We start from the raw sequence: 23043 nt of genomic DNA on the forward strand, positions 1-23043 counted from the left end.
CACAGGGCATTGTTATGATGGTGGGAGGTTGTGAATGATTGTCTTTCCATCCCTATTTTTTTTTTTTTTCCATTTTTCTTCACTTAAACTGTTTATCTCAGCCCATGGGTTTTGTTGCTTTTGCTCTTCCTATTCTCTCCTCTGTCCTGCTGAGGGGAAAATGAGTGTGATGCTTAGCTACTGGCTGGGGTCAACTCACAGCAACATGCCTATTTTATAAAGCTCAGTCTGGAATGCTAGGCTCAGAAAAAAATTTTGACAGGTGAGTTAGACTCTGGCTGCTGCCTGACTTCAGTCTTAGGACAAGATCCCAGCCCATATGCTTAGCCTTTTATGAGAAGAAAACCTAGGTAGGTCAGAGGGGAGTTGAAGTATGCTACAGGAAGGAATCTACTCTGGACAATCTTTGATCCATGACCTTGAAGCACAGTAGCACAAACCCACTGCTCAATGTGGAAACAAGTATGAGGTACCAAATATCTAGCCCAGTTGACAGTAAACGACATGTGTGAGCCTTACAAGCCTTCCTGTCATTTCTTGTCCCAAGAAATGGTATTAGCAGGAGATATATATATCTTTTATATACATATATTTATTTATTTATATTTACATATATCTCATTATCTAAGATGTATCTTAGATACGATATATATATATCTTATATATCTATATATCATATCGATATGTTTATATATCTTATATATAAGATATATATAAACAGATTTGTTATACAGGGTGAACTATCATAATCAAAACGAGCATGTACTACTGGAGAGGTGCAATAGTTAGTCTGGATTTGTTTCAGGCACACTGACAATGCTTATTTTTCTAGTGACATAGGGCCCATCACTACAGCCTTAAGTATATGTGTATTTGTTTTGGAGAATGCCAGGAAATACAAACACAGGTTGTTTGCTAACCTCCTTTCTCAACCTTTTATCCAACAGAGAAAGCAGATGATCGGGAATGGGAAATTCCTATGTTGTTGTCTTCTCATTTTTTTTAAAAAAAAAAAGAAATGTGAATCCTGACAGATCATGTTTTGCTGAATGGAGAGAGTTAGTTGCCATCAGGTATTGGCAATGAGGCGACTCATTTTGGTTTTGTTTGTTTATCTTTGGACTGTGTTAAATCTAATGATGGCTGAAACCCCTGTAGAAGTTCAATTTTAAAAGATTTTGGCCATAATACATTGCTACTCTCACTGCACTGGCAGTCTTGTAAATCTTTTAAAAGAGGTTCTACTGCTTTTATGCAATAATGGTGACCAAGTAGCCTTCTGAACAAGTGCACACACACGTGACTCCTCTAGTTGCTCCTCTTGTGGTTTGATAGGTCATGTGGAAGGGTAAGGAATGAAGTAATTGCATGTGAGTCTGCTTTTCTCACATTGGTCCCCTTTAAAGTTTTTTTTCTTTAAAAAAAGATTGACACTGGTAAAAGTCTGTCTTGTATTTAATGCTCTAGTTCTTGATGTCACTGACATCTCTTTGAAAATGTGTTTTAAAACTGTTTTTAATTACAAAATGTAGAAATGTGTATATCAAGATGATCTTAAATTGTACCGGGGGAGAATTTGGGGGAGAATTCTGCTCCTTTTTTTTTTTTTTTTAATCCCCCTTTGTTGTTTAACCCCCTGTGAATTCAAGTGAATGTCATAAAGGTGAGCTCACCCTTGTGTTGGCATAAGCTATTGACCTGGCTTGTTGTACAGGTAATGTCTATTTTATGTTTTGTTTGAAAGAGTGTAGTTAGGCTGTGGACAAAGCCCTGTATGTGTTGGCTAGTGGAGAAAGGCTTTCACAGAGTCCTATAGCAGAAATGGGAACATATTCAGTTCTCTCAACAGAGAGTTCCCTGGAAGAAAACTGCTTCTTACTTCATTAATACATTCACAAAAGTAGCTTTTGAAGTCTGTATTATCACCTATAGGGAGATCTTAGGATAAAGGCCAGTATGATTTACAGAACATAAGGCAAGAAAATCTAGTTTGTCTCCTCCTGTTCTGTAGCCTGTGCAACTTCCCCCATATAGCCTCATTTGGAGACCAGTGACTTCTCTATTTAAAGCATATTTTCAAAAAGGCACCCAGGTTTAACCTGAAACTACTGAGAGAAGGAAAATGGCTTCAGTAGTACCAGTGGTTAATCACCATCACTGTTAAATATTTATGACTTATTCTTAATTTGAATTTGTCTGGATTTAATGTCAAGCCCTTTCTTAATGCTTGGCCTTTCTCTGCTAGATTTGAAGAGTACTTCAGCACCCAATACTTTCTCCCTGTGAATGTACTTACACACTGGAATAGAGTAGCTACTTAGTCTTCTTTTTGATAAGATAAACAGATTGAGTTATTTCACTCTCTCACTTTGAGATGTTTTGTCCAATCATTGAATAATTCTTAAGGTTCCTTCTTTTTTTATTTTTATTTTAACGCCATCTTTAATTTTTCAATTTCTTTTCAAAAAGTGAACATCAGAAGGGGATATGATATATCAGTGTTTATCCCAGTAATATTTTATTCAGAGATAAAATTACCTTTCTACTCCTTTGTTTATACATAAGCCTTGCTAGAGTATGGCCTGCATTCTTTTTTACCGGATGTATAATAAACCGTGCTTGGTTTAGAAAGTCTATTTTACCATGTGTGCTATAAAACAGAGTATTTAAAACAAGTTATTATGGTTTATTTTATATATTTATATGCCTTCGTGGTGAGAAGATTCTGTAAGTGTATTTTGGAAAATATTCTTGTGAATAAAATGAACTTCAGAATTAATTTATAAATATTGCTATTTAAGTAATGTAATATTTTGCATACAATTGTATCAATAAGTAATAGTTTTTATGGTATGCAAATACTATTGCTGTTTGCAGAGATGTATTGGATGAACTCTTGATATATGATCTGCAGTCAAATATACTGCTATAATCTCAATTATTATTAATTAAATACATAAATAAAACAGGTTGAAAATCATAACCAATGCTATAGAAATAGCTCCTGATCTTGTGCTGTAGTTAAGATTTTGCAATTCTTTACATCCCATAGCCTCTCAGCTCTTAAGTTTTAGCTTATGCATTTGTGAACTTTTCAGGAGGAACTGAGTAACCTAGTTTTTTTTTGTTTTTGTTTGTTTGTTTGTTTTGTTTGTTTGTTTTGAATAATTCACTAAAACAAAAGTTTTGAGTTAAATGAGTATTTGTCTTTCAGGTTCATATGCAACGCAATTCTTTTTTCCTGAAAGTATAAATATTGTGAAGTATATGAGATGATGCATGGCATTATTTTTTCACTTAAAGAAATTTTCTTTGAAAAGATTACAACTTCAAAAATGTTTAAGTCAACTTAATGTTGAAACTACTTTTCTGTTTTGTTCAGTTCCCTGAGAAGATCAAATGAAGCTGCTGAGTTGATCAAGAACCAATTTTAAGAATGAATTATTTACACAATGTTAATCTAATGCTGTCTAACCTGTTTGCTTGTCACTCTGTATCTGTCTGATGTGTGATGACTGCAAATATATACACTGTTCAACATAGATAAAAATTAAAATGTGGTTTGCAAATTGCAGTCCATCCTATAAGGAAACATGAAGTTAGTATTTTACAGAACCTGCTCCCTTACCAGCCTGTTTATTTAAAAAATATACCTTACCAGAGGTTCTCAGCTAAGGTGAATGGTATTTCACATCATCACTCTGGCATTATCTTAAAGCAGAGGAATGCAAGAAAGGGGGAATAAAATTTAAGGAAAAAAAAATAATAATAAAATAAATTGCTCTAAAAAAAGGCAGAAGGCCTAGAGTCAGATAAAAAACATGGGGACTGATGCTGTCTGCCCAGTCTAGAGATGGGATAAAGTATATCAGTTTGGTTCTTTGCCATTATTTTAAATGGAACCATTGCTGAATCCTAATTGAAAGCAAGATCACATTGGTGGTGTTCCCAGAAGTGGTCCTGTGTTCTTGGTCCAGTTCCATGTCAATAATAGAGCATATCAAAACTGTTTATCAAACCTTTATCTATTCCTAGTACACTGAGAGTAATAATGGAGAGGAAAAGGAAGGTCCAGGGGGATGTAGTTCCTCTGCCCTTGCAGATCTGGTGTAGGTTCATCTTTTCTATTAAAGGTAATTAGTAACTGGACTTGCTTTTGCTTGAGAAAGTAGAAGAAACTGAAACTGTCAGTGGACATGCTCAGACTAAAATAAAAATTGTACCTTTGTTTAGTTGTAGTCTCTCTGGGGAAAAAGAAAGAACCGATCAGCCTAGAGATTATTCTCACCAGTTAAAATATGATACTGAAAAAATATGTGCTGTGATGTGGTCTTTAGCTTAAAATAGAAAGCATTGGCATGTTAAATTTTAAGAGTCATGGAAGAAGCATGGGAACTTAATAACATCATGGTAGGTAATTCTCCATTCCCACCCACCAAGGCTTTAAAAAGCCCTCAGTGGCCAGTGTATTTAAACCCCGTGAAGGCCCTGTGAAATGCAATAGCTCATCCATTCCTTTTATTTATTTATTTATTTATTTTTTTTTTTTGAGGGTTGGGGGGCAGGGGGAAAGTGGATTAAGAACCCTGATTTTGAGGTAAAATGTTAACAAAATAATAAATTAATTGTGTAGTTTAATCATAATATACTTTGCCTGATGTGGGAAGTGGAAAAATGCATTTAGTAACATTACTGGGTAGCCTAGCTGATGGTAAAAAAAAAAAAAAAAAAAAAAAAAAAAAAAAAAAAAAAAGTGCTATGAAACATTTGAGTTAAAACTCCCATTAAAGCTTGAAGGTATAAGCTTTACCTACTTATTTATGGATAACTAACCTGCTGCAATATTTGGATGGTAGTTCACCAAAGGCTTGTGTAGAGCCTGTTTTCCACTGAAACTAGTTTGAATTATGGTCTTTTGAAAATATAGATTGGTGCTTGATTGAAATCCTCTCTCATCCTGATCACTCACCCTCTCAGTCAGTTTCTGCTGGAAAGAAATCAAAATTTTTGAAGTTCAGAGGGAATTAGCAACTCTCCTGAGGAAGAGAAAACATCTTCCTGGACTGAAGGACCATGGATGCCTTGCATCCTGCCACGTAGTTTAGATGTGACCTTCAGGACTTAATACACATATATTTATGAAGTAGTATTGAGATTCTACTTCTGATGATTTCTTCTTCACATTTGGCAGCTAAGAGTGATAATTAACCGTAGAAAAAAACTAAGCAATTTGAATCAACATCCACATAACATGCATGCATTGGAGAGAAGAAAAAATAATAATAAAATAAAGAAAAAATAAAAGCCCTAGTCCTAATGAGATAGCCAACAAAACTGAAGGATAACTACTGGTAGGAATTCATGCTTCTTGCTTTAAAGAGTTGCCAAAATAGCATTGAGATGTAGCCTTTTCACCACAGTGGTAAAACAAAATAAATAATAATAATCTCTGTTGTGTTCTATTATCGTAATGGTGCCTGGAGCATACACCAGCTCCTTGCAATGTGACAGTAAGCTGAAGCAGAGTATGTGGAAGTCACTAGAAATAAACTAATTTTGAACTATTTGACCTTCTCAGGGGGATTTCCTTTTGCCTCCAGCTGCTGGGCCCTTCTGCTTGAAACATTAATCTGGAAATGCTTTCAAATGCCGAATAACACAGATAATTTGGGAAGTACAGCATGGCAGCCAATAGGTAGATTAAACAGAAAGGAAAAAGAGGCAACAGGGAGACAAGTAACTCCAAATTGTTGGTGGTGGGGAGAAAATATAAAGGAAGAGAATCCAAATAAAGAAGGAGTTGGTGTGACAGGGAGAAGAAAGGCTCAGGGGAAAGAAGAAAATAAAATAGTGGATCAGAAATAGAATCTGTGAGTTAGGAACATTTTCAAAGCTCCGTGGCCTCCCTTAATCCTCCACATATATTGCTTTGAAAATATGTCCATTTGATCTGTTCTCTTAAAAGTTTTTTTGGGGAATAAAACATCATTTGACGTCCCTAAAAAAAAGAAGCATGCTGATATTACTAACAGTGACCAATATTTCATCTTGTGTGAGATGGGACCTGTGTCTTGGCCTTCTAATTTCTGTTTATTTTGGCAATTTATGTATGTTTTGTACCTCTTTGTTGCATCTGTTCCCAGCATGTCTTATTTTTTTAATATTTTTTTATTGCTGGCAAAGATTTTATCTTTATATATATATATTGATAGATAGTTAATATTGATTTCTAGAATCAGTTATAATACAGAAAGTCAGTTTATATTTTGCAGGCACTACTATACTGATATCCTTCAGTTCTGACCTGCAGTTCTTATTCACTTTTAAGGTGAATTTCCCTGAAGAAATGATGTTATCTTGTGCCAAATAGTTTTGCGGTATCAATTAGTATTTTATAAAAGAAGAGTCTCAGAATAGAAAGCTCATTGAAGAAAGTACTTAAATGGGATTAAAAAGTTAGAATGAAAACAGAGACCAGTCTGATTCAAGCAAAGATCCCCTTAACGTTGGTAACAAAGGATTTTAATATCTTAAATGTATTTAAAAATCGTGAGATTGTAATAATGTATTTTTAAAAAGTAAGTATGCTTCTTGGGCTTAATTTTGGCAGAAATCTTAGATCACAGTTTAATTTTGTGTATTACGTGTACAGTAATTTCTAGACATTGGATTCAATGGTAGTTTTGCATGAGTAAAAAATGCTGGTTTGGTCCCCCATGATTCATTGATAAGGGTATTACTTCTGACATTAGACTCAGCTAAGGGTAACAGACAATAACATGGCTGATTACTAAAGTAGAAGATGTAAATTCTTTTGCATTTCTATGCATTAAAAAGGCTTAGAATTCCTGAATTTTAATATAAAATACAATGAAGTGTATCAAATAAGATTCCCCTATCTTGCTTTGTAATAATAAATTGCAGTGCACACATTCAAAGGGTAAAAAATGGTTTTAAAGAACCCTTGCCTCCTAGGTTGAGAAAGTACCTTATTTTACCAAAATCTCATTAAACAGTCTTACATTTTGTGTGTGTGATTGTATGCTCCTTTTCCTTCTTTAAGTGATAATATCCAGTCTTTCATGATCTTATTAAAACCAGCTGGGCACAAAGTAGCTGACTGGGTCTCAATCAGTGAAATAATTGGTATGCCTGTATATGACATTGGCTAACAGTTATAGTGAGAGTACAAACAAATACACATAATCTTCTTACATGGGGATCCTGGAATGCATTTTCTACTGTGTTTGTTATTTTGGAGAAGTCTTCACCCCCTTCCCTTCTTCCAGGCTTCCCCAGCACCCCTTCTTCCACTGCACTGACAGTTCAGCCTCTCAGAGCATGGAATGTCTTTGGCTGGGATGGATCTGAGTTCAAGGAATTTAGCCTTTGCACACGGGCTTGAAGTAAGTAGCAATTAGCACCTGTGTGAAATAGTGAGATTTTTGACAAAAAATACATCTACATATTTTAGAATTGGTGTATGGGAGGGAGAAGAGAGTAGATGCCAGATGAGGCACAGAGAAGAGTAGATGCAGCCAGGGTTTTTTGTCAGCACAGGGCCAGTGCAGTTCACCCCCACCACACACTAATAACTTCAAGTAACAAGTTTCACTGTTTTCTGCTTAGGCTAATGGTTGCCTTCATGGATGCACTAGCATCAGAACACACTACAGCAGAAAGTGCGCTACACTTGAGCAGCTATGAGTTGTAGTGGAGGAGGATTGTCACCAGCTGAAAATTATTACAGCCTCCAGTGTATCAAGGATTAACTTCTTGTCGTGTATGTCACAGAGAAAACAAAATGAAGATTCAAATATTTTTCCAAATGGAAGTCTAACTAAAGTAGAACAATACATTTTTAAAGTTCAGTATTCAGTGTGTAATTATGCTGAATGATGTATAATATTCTTGGTCACATCCCAACAAAATATATTATTAAAAAAAATAAACACTTTTATGTTGAAAGTATTTTCCAAATTTCATCTTTAGCAAAGGTGACTATAAGGATCAGGCTTTTCAGTTTCTCAGAGATAACAGATGATGTTTATTTTGTCTCCTAAAATAAGTTTTAAAGAACCTATTGGTGATAGAAAAAAAAATATTGGTATTTTGAGCATGTAGTTTTCATAATGTCTAAGTGTTCTGGGATCTCTGCTGCCAGCTGCTGTTCTTGTTCCCTGAAAGTGTGTGTGTTGTGGTGATTCAAAAAATAGAAAAACATAAAGCACCACCACCAACAAAAGAAACCAACCAAACAGCAACAAAAACACCAAAGTGAAGGCACACAGCAAACAGGGTCTGCTATATAAGAAATAAAAGAAATAACACTCTTGAGTTCCTTTTTTGAAACAATTACTCATTTAAAATAACTTTTACTGCAGCAGATAATTGCTTTTAGCATAAAGAATATGGCAGCCAGAGTCAGGAATTCAGTGCAGTTCACAGAATTCATGGTGATGATTGCTAAAATACTGCATAGTATCATGGAAGGGTGAATTAGTTTGGAGATCCCCCGTTACAGAGTTTTCTTGGTCAGCATGAACAAATTGGGATGACTTATGTTGCCTTTTTTTTTTTTTTTTTTTTTTTTTTTAAGTCAAATGCTTAGCCTCATGTGCATATATTTGGTTGATTACTGTGATCAGTGCTGAATGTATTTTGACATGATCAAATCTATAAGAAAAATTATGGTTTGACTATATGTATATAAGTGTACAGAAGTTGAGTGATCTTCATTCAAGTGTTAAACATTGTGAAACGTTCAGCATTCATACATTGTACAGATGATTCCATACAAATTACTTAGCCATTATGTATTTAGCAGCAAAGGGAAAGGAAAGAACTGTTGTTTTCATGAGCGATCTATAAATGCAGGAAAGTTGTTTTTAATAGAGCATTAGCTTTCCCAAGCTCTCAAATAATATTGATAGTGTATTTTCATTACCAATAGATGGCAGCATAGCTCTTCGAGAGAGTACCGTCAAGTACTTAAGGATTCAGTGTTAATGTAAATTACTTCGGCAGAAAGTTATTATGAGTAAATGTTTTTCTGCTGCATTTTTCCAAGTTCTTCACCTATTTTTGCTTTAAAATAGAAAGGAGGAATATGGGGATAAAATAAAAGTTAAGACTATACTTTATAACTAAATATATACTAGTACAAAAAAGTTTGAAAAGAAAAATGCGTTTAGTATATACATGGATATATTTTTCAATCCCAGTACATTATTTTGAGCTAAGCATCGTAATTATATCCTTTTTTTTTTTTTTTTTTTTCTATGTCAAGAATAGCACTTTGTGAGGGTAAGAGAACCCAAGCCAAGCAAATCTACAAATAAAGCTCAATAAGCATTCTACATATATGTTGTAAAGCCTAAAGGTTTTGTGTGAATGACACCATGTTTAAAAGGATAGATAAAACCTACTCCAAGAAAATGCTGTTATTACTCTGTTGTTTTCCTGTTTAGTCCCAGAAGTAAATATCTGATCTTGTGTGGTCTTGTTGAAGAATAAATTCATCTGAAGATCTGTTATTCTGTCACCCACCAATAAACTATTGGTGTTTATGCTTGCTGAATGCTGACTTTGGCAATGGGATGGGAAGATGAGGGGAGGAGCAGGGCAGTGAGGGAGGGGAACAAAAACACAAAGCTTTTTATAGTACCATTTCTGGGCTTAAGCTTTTCAGTCACCTCTTGCCATGAGAACGAACATGTGAGACAGAATTCTTGGAGGGAAAGAAAAGAGATTCATGAAGGGCACTTGAGGTTGGCAGTAGCTAGAAGCTCTCTGCTGAGATGCAGACTGTGTTAGACAAGAAGGCAATCGGATCAGGGGAAGCACAGCTAGCAGCTAGAAAACAACTTCTTCCGTTCTCAGTTTTCAATGCTTTGGGGTATAGAGTAGCACATCTGTGCTTGGAAAAGATCTGCTTCTCAAAATGCTGTTCTACCTTCTGGTTTAGTTCACTATGCACTAATTTCCATCATACATATAATCTCTGTTTTCTGTCTGAGGCTGGTTTTGTTTTTATTAATGTGTTTGGGTTTTTGTTTGGTTGTTTTTTGGGGGCAGGGGAAGAATTAGATTATCCTTTCTCTGTTCCTGTAGTCTAGCAGATTACATGTTTTCTTCCTTGGCTAAAATTAGTTATTAAGATGTTAATTTTTTTCACATTGAAGTATTCAAATATGTTGTGCAATAACTGTGGGAATCTCTAGAGCCAGTGCCTGTATCATGTTTTAGTATCATGTTTTATGTTTTTACTGTAGCAGGCTCATACAATCGATATACTATACAGTGGATAGTTTATCCATTAATGTAATTTATATTTCTGATGGGGAAGAGTGATATTTCTGAAAGATACTGCAAGAGAGAGATTAAAGCGATACGAAGATTAACTTTTTTTTTTTTTTTATTTCACTTGTCCTTATTGTATCAGAGTATCTTTCATTTGTGCATCAATTTGTATGGTCAACTCTTCTTTCTTTTCTTTCATCCTAGGGGAGCAAGTGTGCAGTGTTATTTTAGCAATTGGGATTTTGTTGTTGTTCTGGTTGCATGGTTGTTTTAGTTTTAGCAGTATGTGCTAGAGATATCTATGAGATGTGTCTTACACTTGGAACAGAGATACATAATGTTTCTGATCAGCCCACTTGATTGCTTGAAGATGTTAAAAATTACCAGGGAATGTCATTCCTTGTAGTTCTTCAGAAATGAGATCTAGCAAGGCAAATAAAGTTTCCCATCAATATGTTTTTGGTAGGAGCTCTACCAAAAGGAGCTCAACTTCCTGATGAATTACCTCAGCTATGAACAGCTGTCACACATCTTCTGTCTTGTAGGTGTCTTGTATCAGATTGTATTTGCAGGTATTGAAGGATGAAGGTGGGTTTACTCAGTAACAGCTGATCTTGGGCCCAGATTTTGTACGAGTTCCTTGTTCTTCATAATAAGCCAAGTAATACTTTTAAGTCCTTGAATTGCTTGGAAACACATCCAGAATTTGACTTTTCTTCTGCTAAGCTACTAACTGAAAGCAAGGAGAGGTGACTTATCCTCTCTGGGGGGGGTCTCTTTCTCTGTTAATTACAAGGAGGACAACTCTAACTTCAGTTGCTTGCTGCTCCTAGGTGATTAAAGTTAACTGAGGTGTATCATAACTTCTGTGTTCTTACAGTGGACACTCATTAATAAAATAATTCCTGATTTCCATAGTTTGAGGTTGAAAAATGTGAACCAATGAAAGCTAAACATGCACCTGAGTCTCTTGATTTATTATTATTATTTTTTTGTGTGTGTATATATTTCCATTGATTTACTGTTTGGCCATCAAATTTGAATGTCTGCTCATTTCATCAAGTACAATGGGTTCTTAGAAATTAGAAATGTTCTTGACAGCTAGATGAAATCTTGGAATCTTAGTGCATTCAGCTTTGAGGCTGGGTCTTGGTGATGAGGGTAAGTCAGTTCATTGCTGAGGAGGCTCTATACTACTGGGCAGAAAATCCTGAACTGATTAGTGTAGATGGTAGTTCATGCTGCTTTCTGACATTTTTCTGTAACTTTTATTTAGTTTGGAACTCTGTGCAGAATGTTTGGGTTGAATTCATTTCAGCTTTTAATAGTTAACTGTGTTACATGGATAGTGATGGGTTTCTGCTAAGGAAAGATGAATGATTGTTTTATGTTATCATACATCCTGAGAAAAGTTGTTGTTTGTAGAATAGACAATTTCTTAGTCTATTTCCTGCCTTTCTTAGTAAAACATGTTTAGAGGATCATTTTTTTTATTTTTATTTTTTTGTGTTTTTAAGAAAAGCCCAAGTAAACCATATTTTTTATGGTCTTTTGCATTTAATGTCTTCCCAAAAGTGCTAGCAAGGACTATTTTTTTTTCCAGACAAAACATATTACAAGAAAATTTGTCCTATCAGTTCGAATTCCTGAACTTAACTCAATTTAAAGTGTCTCTATATTTATTCAATCTGTCTTGTTATTGTTTTAATTTTTGGATCTGTAAGTCCCTGAAGAATCAGTTATATCCATGAAACACAATAGATGGCCTCCTAAGCTAATTTATCTGATTTTTTTCACTGTATGAATGTAGAGTAAAATGTGGTTTTAAGAATGTGAAACATTCTCAAACTGTTCCCCTCTACCCTCACTCAGCTTTGTAAGATGATTTATGATAGATAATAATTAAAGGCAGTAAGGAGAGTGATGGAACTGAAAGAATATAATCACCAAGAATATATACTGCAATAATGTACAGCTGTCTTATAATGTGATGAGAAAAATCTTTGCAATGATGTCATATATTAGCCAGGAAGCTCCCCATAGTGGAAGTGCTTTGAAACTGAACAGTTGAAATACCTACGATCTTGGCTAGTCAACATGCTAATAAATAATACACTGTATGGGAACTTGTCTTTAACTGATGCTGGATTAATTAATAGGTACTTTATATCTGCCTTTTTCTCTCCTGAAGTACTTCCATTCTGTATGTAGCCAATTAGACAAACAGCAATCATAAGTCATGTTATTCTAGTTTGCTATTTAACCAGTTTTATTAGGGCATGCAAGAACTGTATGCACTTTGCAATAAATTTACATACTATTAATGTCTTATTAATCTCAACTATCTTGCATTGTATTCTTCAAGATACTTGAACTAAAAACAAAATTAGACTTCTAACTGGAAAAGGAATGCTCTGAATTATGCCTTCCGAGGCATAATTTTTTTCTGCACTTTTCCAAAAACAGCTTTAGCACATTCCAAAACTAGCCTATAGTAGGTGTTAGATAAATTTTGATTACATGAGTAAGTAGCTTGAATAAAACTCTTTATAAACAGTACAATCCTCTGCCGTTTTGTAATTTACCTTAGTATGTTTTGTTTTTCTTTGTATTGGAATGCATTTTGTGGAGAGTCGTGATACAGGTTTTCTTAGTACATTTTATTCAGATACCTAAAACAGACTTGTGCTTTTGAAAATCTCAACCTTCAGAGCATAGTTTTAGATACCCAATTTGGAAACTCTTAACTCTAACTATCAATACAAAACATACATTTTGAAAGCAGATGATTAACTGATATAAAGGTCATACTGTTCTATCAGTTGTTGCCAAATCCAACCTAACCTGCTACTTGGAACTATTTGAAAGGTCTGCAAATTTTAAAGGGGAAGGGGAAATAGCTTGACGATCCTTGAGTGAACATGAACTGGCCATTCTGCTGCAGTTTGGGTTTCTGGGATAATAGCACGACTGCTTTGATCATCTTACTATCCTGATCCTGAAAAATGTTTTGGCTAGATGCAACAGAACCACATCCAAAGCTGAGTAAAGGTTACAAGGTTCAGAACAATTACCAAATGTGTTTCTTTTATTGTTGTTCTCATGTGCTGCATCAGACTGATCCTCTCAGATGGGAGAATGTATCTTTCCTACTTACAGTTCTGGAAACTAAAATCAAATCTAAGCCTCAACAGCAGTCTGGTTGTAGGCTGTTGTAGTTAGCTTACATGGGAAGGTTTTGGTATCAGGGGGCTGCACTGGTGGCTTCTGTGAGAAGAATCCAGGAGCTGACGAATGCCAGTAAGGGCCAGTTTCACCTGGCTCCAAAAGGATCCACTGCTGGTGAGAGCCAAGCCAATAAGCGACATTGTTTCTGCTTCTCTGAGAGCAGATTGAGGAAAGGGAGGAAAAACAAAACAAAACAAAAACAAAACAAAACAAAACAAAAATGCTGAGTGCTGAGCAACAGCAGCTAGGAGAGTGAGGAGTAAGAACCAGCCCCGCAGCCCCCAAGGTCAGTGCAGGAGGTGCTCCAGGGATGTAGCAGCAGTTCCCCTGTGGCCTGTGGAGAGGCCCCTGGTGGAGCAGGCTGTCCCCCTGCAGCCCGTGGCACAGATCTCCATGCTGCAGTCTGTGGAGGAGCCCATGGTGGAGCAGGTGGCTGTGGCCTGGAGGGGGGCTGCAGCCTATGGAGAGCCCCTGCAGGAGCAGGCCCTGGGCCTGAGCTGCAGCCCATGGAGAGAAGCCCACGCAGGAGCAGGGAGTCTGGGGGGAGCTGCTGCCTGTGGCTGCCTGTGGGGGACCTGTGCTGGAGCAGTTTGCTCCTGGAGGATCAACCCCGTGATATGGAGCCGTGTTGGAGCAGTTCTTGAAGAGCTGCTGCTGCCTGTAGGAAGCCCACACAAGATCAGTTCAGGAAAGACAGCATCCCGTAGGATGGACCCCACATGAAGCAGGGGTAGAGAGTGATCTTGAAGGAGGTGAAGCGTTAGGGACTGACTACAGCCTCCATTTCCCCACTCCCCTGTGCTGCTCAGAGGGAGGAGGTGGAAGAGGGGAAGGTGTTTTTAGTTTGTCTTCTTTGTTTCTCCCTTCTCTGGCTTGGTGGCAATAGGTAATTTTGTTAATCTCCCTATGCTGAATTTGTTTTGCCTGTCATGGTAATTGTTGAGCTATCTCCCTGTCCTTATCTCAACCCTTGAGCCCTTTCCATAGTATTTTCTCCCCCTCCCCCCTCTTTTTTCCTTTGAGGAGGGGGAGTGAGAGAGTGATTGTGGTAGAACTTGGCTCCCCACCTGAGAAAAACCACCATAGCTTGTGATCCAGGTGCTGTAACAATGTCAATTGCCAACAGTACGTAAAAAGTTTATAGATAGCTTTGTACGTCTGTAGAGGATGAAACCTGGCTGTTCTTCAGTAGTTGCCCAACTACTGGATCTTGTACTGCAGCACAGCAATGTGTACTCAGTAGTAATTTTTTTCTTTAATGGTGCCATTGCTTCAGCATCTGACTGGGAGAAATGGTATTATTTTGCTGTTCATGTGAAAATAACATTATGTCTAAAGAGGTCTCTTTCAGACAGTGGCCAACACAACATTATTTTAGAAGATGAAGGATTCCCTGTAGTTTTGAAATAAACACTTATGAATTAAGTTGCTGTTGTAATTCTGGATTCCTTCATTATTTATGTGCATTTGCCTTATTATTTTTAATCCTTTTAACCACTTGGCCTTGGTTATACCTTGTGAAAAAGAGATTTCCAAAAGCTGATTGCATTCATGTTGATAACTTTCTTTTAATGCCGTTCTCTCTCTGGCGGTTTTGCAGGATGTACCCTTCTGGTGTTTTGAAGTTTTAAAGTGAAGTTCTAAAACTAAACAGAAAATTTAGAGAAGTTTACTATTTTGTCAGATTTGAATCACAGAATCATCTAGGTTGGAAGAGACCTCTAAGATCACCTAGTCCAAGCTCTGACCTAACACTAACCAGTCCTCCACTAAACCATATCACTAAGCGCTAAATCTAGACGCCATTTAAGGACCTCCAGGGATGGTGACTGAACTACTTCTCTGTGCAGCCCATTCCAATGTCTAACAAACATTTCAGTAAAGAAGTTTTTCCTAATATCCAACCTAAACCTCCCCTAGCACAACTTTAGCCCATTCCCCCTCGTCCTGTCACCAGGGACGTGGGAGAATAGGCCAACCCCCACCTTGCTACAGCTTCCTTTAAGGTACCTGTAGAGTGTGATAAGGTCGCCCCTGAGCCTTCTCTTTTCCAGCTCCCTCAGCCACTCTTTGTCTGTCATCCTTCACTTATCTTCTCTACATACAAACAGACACATAGATTCTCTCTCTTAAAATGTGTTTGGTTTCCTGCCTGGTTATTTTTAATGTTTCGTATCATGTCCTGATCTGGTTAGCCAATCATCCTACCTATTCCCAGTCAAATCCATGGTTGTTCTTGGAACTGTGCCTTTTCAAAACTGTGCCCTGCCCCATCAGTTGTTTTGAAGTACAGTTTCCTGAGTACTATAAGACACTGTAGAAAAATCATCATTTGTTCCTCTGCAGTGATTACCAGATCCCAGTCCTGACTTACTTTAATAAAGAAATGGTTAAAAATCAGTCATTTCTATGTACATGTTAGTCTTTAACAATGTACTTCAAATATAGCTTTCTTTTTAGCATTTCCAAATACTATTCTATAAGAAATAAAATAATTTGTTTCTCTGGCAGCATGTCACAGCAAAACCAAAAACGGCACATTTTGCTGTGTGATCATATGTTGTGTGTGTATATCATCATGTAGACAATACTACATTGTTAAATGATCCCAGTCAAGTTCAGAGGAAGGTATTTGTGTGATTCCATTTTTAGTGTCGTATTTTGTGTGTAGCATATATGTTAAAAATCACTATTTTTCCAATTTGATAATATTTCTCATTGCTCAATGTCGTAAGAAGGTTCTCTTCTTCTTTTCCAGTTCTTATAGATGAAATTCTAACATGAGATACCAACAACTCTTGAATAAAAAATATTTTTGCAAACCTGCACTCAGATTTGAACCAGATGATTACTTGTATACTTAGTAAAGCTATCTGCTAGTCTGCTTTTTTCATCTTTGTTTCACATGTGTGTTTTTAAGCTAGTATAATTCTTAGATGATTTTTATTCTCCATCAAACTTGTGATTGTTTTTAATATTATTCAAAAATGTTTGGCATATTCAAGTGTACAATTAACTAACCAGTCTAATTTGGAAAATTAGTCTGCCATTCTTGTCTCATAGAACTACCATTATATTTTAGTATGTAAAGTCTACTAATTTTCATTCCTTTACAATTTTCTTCCTTTTGATCATTTTCTACTTTTAGCAGGGTATTATTTTTTTCTCAAGACGTTTACAAAGAATGTTATTCACTGGTCATGGCAAACCTTCAATTAAACAGACTTTAATGCATTGTGTATCATTATCCCATTATCAAGTCATCCTTCTCTTCATTGCATTTTCAAGTTGAGAAGCGTTCTACTCTCATTCTACTAGTGTTCTTTAAGATGTCTTTTCAGTGTATCCATTTACTCAATACCATCAGTGTACAGTGACTATCATATTTCAGAAGTATACATGGTTTTGTTGAATAAAGCCCTACATGTAAACATATTTTAACCAAGAAAACAACCCAAGGCAACTTAAAAGAACCTTTATAAAACCTGTCTTCCTTTTATTCTCCATATAAAATTTTAATGCAGTGATCACTTTAAGATACAAAATCAATCATGATGGTACTACTAGGTGCCAATGGTGTGCTAGAGCTATGTTATAAGAAAAGATACTTGTTCTTTAAAAGCATTAAATGCTTGCATTTAATAGTAAAATAATTTTACTTAAACATGACACAGAGCATTCTGTAGTCTGCTCTGCTGTCTCTTCCAAGATCTCATCCCATGCTGTGAAGTGGGATTTATTAAGTTAGCTTGTCACAGATAAATCTGTTTACAGCATCGCTAATTAGCAAGTCATGACGTTTTACAGTCATCTGAAATTAGCTTAGTACAATGGCCTTTTTGGCTCTCGGATGGCCTTCCTCAAGATTCTATTTGTGTGTGTGTGTGCATGTGCTTACATACATACCCATGTGATGGAAGTATTTGCTAGAATGGTAGTCCTGTACACATTTACCCTTTCTTTCCCCATCACCTAAATCTCAAGGTATCCCTTAAAAAATCCAAATAATGCATTATAGAAAATCCTTTTTTAGGAGGAAGACACTGGCAAAGATTACAGCAGTCAGTATTCATCCTTATGCCCTAGGGATTTAGTAGTATGATTCTACTTGGTCTTAATTTGTGCTATCAATAATTCTTATTTTCTCAAAATGATGATAGTGTTTTTCATTTCTATTTTTCCTGTAGGATAGATTCTTTTTGACTTGCTGAATTGTTGGCAGTAGAAACATTACAAGAGTTCAAAGGGCAGGAAGTGTTTGGGTAAGTCCATAAATGCATTGAACGTAACATTTTACATTTTGTTTTAATATACATTTTATTTGTTACAAATATTTTTATTTAAAACTGAGAATAAATTTTAAGGACAAGTTTTGCTTTTGTTTCTTTCTCTCCTCCCAAGGAAAGCTATGTGGGAAACAAAAATACTCAAAAAGTTTCTTAAAGTGTTTCTTCATATAATAATACCTCCTTGTGGACTCTAAATGCTTGCTATGTCTTAATAGCCTGCTCTGTAAGTTAACAGAGGTTAAGAGAAATAGCAATGAAGAATTTAGCAGAAGATCATTTACACGTAAAAATATCAATAATAATTTCTTTTTATTTTTGTATCTACTTACGAAGACATAATTTAAATTGTAGAGCTCTGAAAGTTCCCCCAATTTTAGGGTATAATTAATGACAAGTTCTTTGGTTAAAAACAGAAAAGGCTTTAAAAAGGCAGGTTAAAAACAACAGCAGTTTCCCTAAGTGGAAATTTCAATAAAAGTCAACAGAGACATCTTTACAAAGTGAAGTACTTCTATGTATTATTTTTATTGTGGGCTAATAGGCACTTCTTCCTCACTAATTGGTCTCTCTCAATTAAAACAATTACAGAATCAAATATATGAATATTAAACTAACATTTAAATTGATATTTTATTATACACAAGTCAAGAAATTCACAGTTAATTTCTCCCAGTACAACTGTATATTCATCCCCCTGAGTGTATGTACTGCAATGAAGGACTTTATTTTACAACTATACCACATGAATGCATAAATATTAATATATATATATGTACATAAACTGAAGTTATATTTAAAAGATTAATTAAAGAATAACTCTGCTGGTTGCTTTTTTTATTTATACAGCAGTACAAATAGCTCTGAATTTTAACTACTGAACACCTAATAGATTATGAACACTTCTGTGCAAACAGGATGCTGTGTTTCCTTCGTGTATGGTAGTCACTGTAACATTGCAGAGTATAGTCCTTCCCTGCTTGTTCTGAAATGTGTGCATGGTAACAGATGTCCCTGAATACTTTTCTGTAGTTTCATGGGTCAGGAGTCCATAAATCAGTGAACCTGATGCAAATTACAGGGGAGATAACATTGTAGTGATATTTAAAATCATAGATATTATAGTATGTATAATTAGAAGCTATTAATATTATACTTGTATGGCAAGTAGATAACATTAAGTGAAGTAGTAAGTCATAAAGTGAAGCTCTATAAAATTCTCGTGAGCTGAGAATTCATTACTTTTGGTGATTGATGTGTGTTGATGTATCATTTTTTGAATGACATTAAAAATAAAAATTGTGGCAAATATTAGTATTTGAAAATTAAATTAAATTTGTGCACTTAAGTAAATTTGTTTACTTAAGTAAATTTGTGCACTTAGTATGATGCTTTGCAAAAGCTTTCTTTGGGAGAAATTCTCATATGATTTTTACTTCTCATTGTATTGCCACTAGGTTTACCAATTATGCAATGTTATGGTGATGGGTGGATATGCTGAAATTTTTCCATTTCATCTGCGTAAGTACTTAATATTGAGTGGAGGCTATTACTGCAGGATGGGCAGTACGGATCCTGAAGTCAATGGGATTGCTTCGTAGATATCATTAGTATATAACCCTTCTATGAGAGGAACTTGAACTTGTGGGCTGCATCATACAAATGTGAGGCAGCTCTCACCCGATCTAAACACTTGGGATTAGACTAACTGAGAATCCTTGGAAGAGGAAAGTAATCTTTTTATACCCTCAAAATTCAGTTCAGTCATTCAAAATACTCCAGCTAACTCTCAGTTCATATACTCACTCCAGACTGAATATGGATTTAGGATTTGGGAAGGTCTCTGAAGGCTAATGAGGCAGATGTGAGCAGAAAAAAGAAACTGCGCAATGTCACGCTATATAGTATTTAAGTGCTGAAGGCACTTTCCAGTTTTAAAATTAAAAGTCTAAATTCTGCTCAGTCAACGAAGCACAGTAGGATTAACAATGAAAGCAGAACGTGGCCCACAATTAATTTGACATTATTAAGGCTTAAAAAAATGGGATATCAGTCTTTATAGAATAAAAGCTGTATATGCAGCCTACAGTTTTTTCTTATTTTCCACCCCTTCAAATACTCACTCTTCGTTAAAACAAACAAACCAAAATCTATCAATGCAAACATTTGTAGTGAGATCAAGCATGAGAAGTTTCAGCACTAATTGTTATTTTCTGACAAAGTTATAGCAGGAATGGAAACACCATCTCAGCCCTAACTTGAGTGTTGCCACAGCTGTGACATTATAATCACCAGTTTTTAAGCTTGCTTTTGTCTGGTAGAGCAGTTTTGAAACTGCAGCCTAGCAGGCTTAAAACTTCCAAATGAGGCAGAGGGTTAGAGGGTTTTCTCCTATCTGGTTTGCAGAGGACTGCTTACAGTTATGGAAATCTGGTGGCTATGGAACTCCAGAGAAAAACTCAGCTTTTAAAAGTGCATGTGTGTGTGTGTAGTTTATATATGTGTGTTTGCTAAATGTGCGTGTATATACATATATATGCATTATGATCATATAGGACTATTTAAAATCACCACCTTCTCTTATTTGATGGAGTGCTATTCAAACTTTCCATGCCTTACAGCTGAATACACTTAACTGTAAGTAAAGTATAACCCTGACTTTAAAAGATTGTTAAAAAGTTTTAGTCTGTCAAATGCCCTGATAGATGTTCAATTACATAATAATACCTATCTCAGGATAGGCTCATCTCATGCACTTCTTAAAAATTTATTCTATTCTTCTGAGTCCTACTTTAAATATTTCCATTTAATTTAAAGTTTATGATATCAGGTTAGAACTAAGCAAAATTACTGGCTTTCCATTTAGAGATGTACTACAGTGAAAATAGAACACAGTGGCAGTACAAAATGTTGCCCCTGAGACCAAGTCTTATATAGTTTAGTATGTCCATGCGTCTCTAAATTTAAAATGAGTTAATTCAATGCATACTTAGGGGTTTAGTCCTTGCCCTCTGGTCTCTAATGTAATGTGTGTCTGTGTGCAAAGGGGAATGAGGTTAGAAAGGGTAGAAAAAGAACTTGCAGGAAGGCTCTCTTGAATGCAAGAGCAGAGAGGCACCAGAGGATGCCTCTTTAGTTAGTCGACTGCTGGGGTATAAAGCATGCACGTGCTTTATTCCTGAAAAATAGTGTCACATGCATGCTTTCAGGAAGGTACAGCACTGCCTTTACAGGTGGCAGAGGGGGATGTATAATTTATGTAGACGAAATAGGTATTTGACAATCTGTCATTGTTTCACTTCATTGACACCATTTATTTTTGAAAGATGGGATAATAAACTCTGTCCACTGTACTGAATGAGAATAGATAGTCAAAAAGTGCTGTGGTTTTACAGTGAAAGCATACAAACACAGGCGATCAGTGATGTTCCTTAACAATTTTTAGGACAATGGAAGTGTTTGGCTTCTGTTAAAGTTTTTTGTAGTTACTCTCTATAAAGAGAAGTGTCAAAATATGTTGGATATCTTTATGTAATTTGTACTTCTTTATGTGGAAAGTCTGCTGAATATAAGGGAATGTGTGTTTTAAATGCAAATGATTTGTCAGTTTTAGGGATTCAGTACTTCCTGCAGGGAAGCTATATGAACGCCTCAGTGAGAGGGAATGCCACCAACCTAGTCTTTTGTTATTTGTCACTTAGACAGTTGTACTTCTCATGGTTTTGTTTGTTTGTTTATTTTCATTTTTGATAGCAAATGCCTAACTACCTGTCATGCATATTTTGGAGATCTACATTAAAAAAATCCAAGTGTACAGATTTAAACATAGAATTCTATGATTAAAAAAGATTGTTAAAGAGGTAAGGAATATGAAATGTGCTGTGGCTTGCAGACCCTAGTCCTTTTACGCAACTTGGATAATACAAAGATGTTCTGAATTAGACACTGAGGATTCCCCTCATAGATCTGTATTCCTTCCTTTTTTCATGGTGTAGTCATGTCTGGACAGATGAGACCCAGGCAGCATGATTAGTCATCTCTAACAAATGTTTAGATTAAACTACTCCCTGGCCTGGTTAATGGCAGGGGAGAATGAAGCAGAAAATTTCCCCCCAGGCTGTCAAAATGGCCTGGTTAAGAAGTAAACATGGAGCTGACAGTGCTCAACTCCTTTCCATAAGGAGTTTAATGAGGACCATAGTTGAAGATGTTTTACAGTTTCATATATGTGAAAACAGAGCTAAAGCACGCTCAGAGCCTAGTGAGCCTTGTCACAGGTACATACTAGTACTAGTATGTTATTTAAGAAATATTTTTCCCTTTTTGTGTATTTTAATGGAAATACCACGGTATTTCTATCAGATATTAGGTAGCTATCAGGTATTAGCTATCAGATAGTAGCTTTTGTGTAGCTGTATCCAGCCTTTGTCTTTCATTAACCTGTTGTCAGGATGTTTCCATGAAAGAGTTTTAATGGTTTGTACTGCTGTTACTAAGTGTGTTTTTGGTAATATTCAAGGTATGGTACATTAAGTAGTACCCGTGTTCCCTTGTATTTAGGTAGCGCTAGTAGGCACCTTAAAAAGGCTTCCAGCTCTCTGTACTAAGTATGCCATTGTTGTTTTTTGTTTGTTTGTTTGTTTGTTTTTATGGGTTGATTCAAGAAAAGAGAAGTCTTCTTTTTTTTTTTTTTTTTTTTTTTTTTTTTCTCCTCCTAAATCCTCTGTTCCATTCTTTTCTTTCTTTCTCTCAACTTTTTTTTTCCTGTGTGAGATATTGAGTTGTATGTATGTGATCTCCCTCAGTGATACAGACATTAGCACTAGATGGGTTTAAATGACTGCAAATTAGAGTCTGCAGACTGCATATGCAGTTTTCTATTACATTTATGTAGTCAAAGCCAACATTGCAAAGATAGCAGACCTGAATCAATTAATATCATCTGAGTTTGTCATGTAACATCTAAAACTGCTTTATTTTTTCCTTAAGCCATGGTGTGCATCTTTCTTCCTCCTCCCCTTCTCAAATCTGAGTTCTGCCTTACAAGCAGAACCTGCTATACTTTATTGCTCTTTGCTTATGTCTTCTGGCTGTAAATAGCTATTATGTTCTTGAAGAACTGTGCTTTTTTTTTTTTTCTTTCTGCTGGTTAGTCTCTGCCAGGATCTGAATGTACTAATGAAATGATATACTGAGTTGTTGAGGCAGCATAAAAGCTGATAGTAAA

The 23043-nt window shown here is 35.8% G+C and overlaps 1 long non-coding RNA gene across 1 annotated transcript in view; it reads left to right on the top strand.

The window, feature by feature from the left end:
- The window catches only part of LOC311436267, a 134826-nt gene that overhangs the window by 38805 nt on the left and 72978 nt on the right, over positions 1–23043 (top strand). The window contains exons 2-3 of the long non-coding RNA XR_014692709.1: positions 17718–17792; positions 19274–19337. This is a non-coding gene — a long non-coding RNA (uncharacterized lncRNA). The remainder of the gene's footprint in view (positions 1–17717; positions 17793–19273; positions 19338–23043) is intronic.

This window comes from Aythya ferina (assembly GCF_964211825.1).
Source record: "Aythya ferina genome assembly, chromosome: 4".
Taxonomy (NCBI): domain Eukaryota; kingdom Metazoa; phylum Chordata; class Aves; order Anseriformes; family Anatidae; genus Aythya; species Aythya ferina.